This window comes from Haemaphysalis longicornis, unplaced genomic scaffold, assembly GCF_048455015.1.
Source record: "Haemaphysalis longicornis isolate Haplotype H1 unplaced genomic scaffold, Haemaphysalis longicornis Haplotype H1 scaffold_6, whole genome shotgun sequence".
Classification (NCBI taxonomy): domain Eukaryota; kingdom Metazoa; phylum Arthropoda; class Arachnida; order Ixodida; family Ixodidae; genus Haemaphysalis; species Haemaphysalis longicornis.
The window spans coordinates 98,011,719-98,015,741 of NW_027526407.1; positions in this window are offsets into that span (position 1 = coordinate 98,011,719).

Below are 4,023 nucleotides of genomic sequence, written 5' to 3' on the forward strand. Positions count from 1 at the left end.
TGCTAGAGTTCTCGTCATTGGCGGATCCAGAGGGGGGGTCCAGATGTCCTGACCCCCCCTTATTAAATTTGAATTTATACTCCCAAGATGATGTCTAGTTATGAAGATGTCTAGGAAACGTCTAGTTGATGTTTTTTTTTTCATTTTTTTTATGAAATTGCGGTGAACAGAAAAGGTTACTATCCTCGTCCTCCTCCTCATCATCACTGATAGGAGCTGACCCCCTCAGAAAAATCCTGGATCCGCCCCTGGTTCTCGTTGGCATGCTGTTGCCATAAGAACCGACTGCTTGCGGGCAGTGGGCCCAGGACAGAATCAGCAGACCCTTCGCCTGGTGCGAACACGCTTTTTACGCTACAGGCATGAGTGAGGCAAGCTCCAAGGATGGGGAAAAGGCACATGGCATTTGAGCATCTGCGGTAACGCGGAGGGCGGTCATCCACTGCGTAGGCCTCGGCTAGTGATTGCTACAATTCCAAGCCATCCAAGGCTTATCTTGGCCATTTTACAGCTGACAAGGCAGAAGCGCGGTATGGCGATTATTGAGATATCGAAAATGCCCGTCGAACAATAACGTCGTATGTCAAGCATGTTGTTTTACAGAACCGAAACTTGTTTGAATTCTAATCTTGGACATCATCCAATCACTGTGCACCTCTTCCCGACGTCAGAGCCTTTAGTTGGTGCGGCCGCCGCAGACCTCGCATGGTAGTTTGTCTTCTTTCGGGCTTTATAAAATAATTACTGCCTTACCAACCGGATAAACAATCAAAAGTGTGGTAATTTGGGCCAGTCTGCGCATGCAAGCAAAAACAGGAGCTTTACAAATTCACTTCAGTGTCTCTTTAAGATGCAAGTACCCGTGCCCTCTCCCACCACATTTGTTATCCAAGTTTCTAAGCCTCTCCTAGAAACACTCTGTTTCCAATACATCAAGGAAGCCAACACCACCTCAACATTGCTCTTTTCTTAGGGAAGTCATGACTGCTTCGTCCAACCAGACGACTCCCTTCTGGTTCACTTCAAGCCGCAACAGGTTCTTCCATTTCAAACATAGCATAGCACCCCAAAACATCATCGCGGGCACCATTAGGCATTTTCAAATTCCTCTTAATGTTCAGGCCAAAGCAAAAACACACAAGTGGAAATATGTAATTTATTTTAAGAACACTCTTCCTACCGTGCTTGATCAACCATTAAAACAAGCAACGCCTGAACAAAAGCAAGTACAAGCACTCACAGCAGCCACACACAAACCAGCAGAACACATTCTTGCAGAACAAAAACTACCAAACCACTGCAAAAGAATAAGAAAAAGAAGAAGCTGTACACGTTCTTCAGCACAGATATTACAACACTAACTATCCGGCAGGTCCTACCCGGCTATAACCCGTTTTTTTCAACTGCGCGTGAGTAAATTCATACGTAGCTTGGCTAAGCACAATGACAATACTATACACTGAAATGTAATGTTGCTTATTGTTTACCATGCAACACCAAAGTATTACCTATCAGACCTTTTAAAGAGCAAAAAAAGCAATTTCCTCAACGGCAAAAAAGTCTTAAAGGGAAGGTGAAGCGGTTTTAGAATTAAAAGAAAAGTCGACTAGCAGCAAGTACACATTGAATAGCTCCCGTGTACGAAATATTTTCGCAATACATGCAATAGAAGCGGCGCAATGAGCAAACAAAAGTGGCCCGATGCCCCGCCCCCATCTCGCCGCGCGATGCCGGAAGACCGAAGAGCGCGGGCGAAAACCGGCTGAAAAACGTCATACCTGGGCTTCCGGCCGGATCGGCCGCCTCGGCCATGCTCGTTTCCTTGTGAATGATACTTGTTGTGGTTGATAGCACTCATTTGTACAATTTTCGTGTTCAAAAAGTATGCACGAACGCCAAACGAGGCATACGTTATCATGCTGTATTCCTATGCAGAATAATGCCACGCCGGGATGCTTGATAATATACGGAAGCGACAGCCGAGGTGGCTGTGCTTGATGGCAGAGAATATACTACACTACGTTAAATACTTAAACCGCTCCAATGCGTTTTTTTTTTTATGCGACGGACGTGAATGTTCACATTAGATTCTAGATTTAGGAAGGATGGGGAATACTGCTGTACTTTTGCCGGGGATGTTTCGTTCAATTCTAGAAACGAAGTCACATTTGTTCAGGACATACTTATTTCGTTAAACGCGTCAGTTTTCTTTCCCTGTGGGCTCAGGACAGTGTTCAAAAAAACAATTTTTTGGCGAAACTAAAACAAGGGGCCAATCCTTATAGAAGTTCCCTCCCGGCTAAGAGGTAAACAGTATTCCTACAAAGTAAAAGAACCAAGACAACCAGATTACTTATTTTGCAAGTATACATGTCACGATAAGGTGATGTTTGTTTTGGAATTAAAAAAAACACCACTCCGAACCATCACCGTGCCATAATTTGTGTTGACTGCAGGGGCCTTATTTTTTGCCCAAGATTCCGTGTGGCTGCATATTATAACCTGGCAAGCACTTGTTGTCACTGAACCTCAAGTGTGCTCCAGTGATAGTCGGTGATATATATAGTGAGGATACTAAAAAAATTAGGAGCGAAGAGTAAATATACGGCCTCTGTCCGACTAGCGCGCTAAATGCTTAAATCTAGAAATGCTGAAACAGGCCAACGATTCATTATCACAAACGTTTGGTGATTGTTACCTAAAGTAACGTAACTACAACGTAACTGCCTTGTCCGACTGGTCTGTTAATTATAACCAGGTGGCCGTAATATTGTAGCAGAATGCGCAACGCACAAGCGAAAATCAAGCCCTACTACAGCCAATAATGCTGAGGCACTAGTATGCTGCAGTGTGTTCAGAATAAATGCATGTGAAACAGTAAGACTCGCTCATCGAAGTGCAGCTAGCAATCGCGGAGGTGCCGTAGCGCCGCTGCCGAAATGGCGCGCACGTGTGGGTCAGTGTACGGGGATGAGTAACGGGGCTGGGGTCGGCGACAACGAACAAAGGAAATGCGGAAGCAGAGTCTGCTTGTTGGTTTATGCATGTACCGGGAAGGTGTGTCTCGCATATACGTTTACAGCGCATGAACGCTATTTTTTCGCGTAGTGCACGTACGTGCTTTTCGCTGGTAGATTGTTTATGAAACGCCCATTAATCTTCGGCATAACTGGTTTTGTGTATAATAAGAAACATTTAAGGCAGTACCTAATATTAACAGAAGTTATAAAATCCCCCTATGCTGGTTGCCTAATTCAAAAATATTTTGATGGAACCCACTAGTCGACGTCACAGTTACTGCTTTGGGGTTCTCTGTCGTGTAAAGCAAATTTAAGCTCCAAGATAATTGAACCAACAGCACGGGAAATTATAAAACAAACTTCCAGTCATGTGCGAAAATTAAACTGCAAGCTAAATTGCCGCAAAGGCAACCGTGCGATCGTTCGCAATGCTTCCGACAACCCGTGCGGCCGAAGGGTGTCCTCCTTTGACGTCATGACGGGCGCAACCAATCAGGGGCGTCAAAAGACGAAAAGCGCGCCTCTTTCAAACGGGGCCGCGCTTTTTGCAAGATAAATGCCACTTGGACTCATGTACGATAAATTTCAATGTGATATTCGGAATCAGCGCGCAAGAAACTATAGAACTGTTAATCTAACTCAAATTTTTTGGAAAGCGCTTCAGCTTCCCTTTAACCAAAATAACAAGTTTTTTTTTAAATACAGCTTGAACACATTCAACAATATATCATAGCAGAAAACTTTAACAAAATGCATGGCACATTATAAAACGAACTGAACACATAAAAATGTATCAAAAACAATTTTTTCAATAGCAAACGTTTTGGGAAAAACGCACTCATTACCCTGAAATTACATGCCTATCACATGATATGCACAGATGATTTAAGTGAAATCTACACGAAATATACGAGGGTCGAGGTTGTATGCAAAATGGAAGGATACAGGTAGCCACAGACTGTCTTCTGCAGCTTGATTATACCGACAAAGCAATACAATCCCA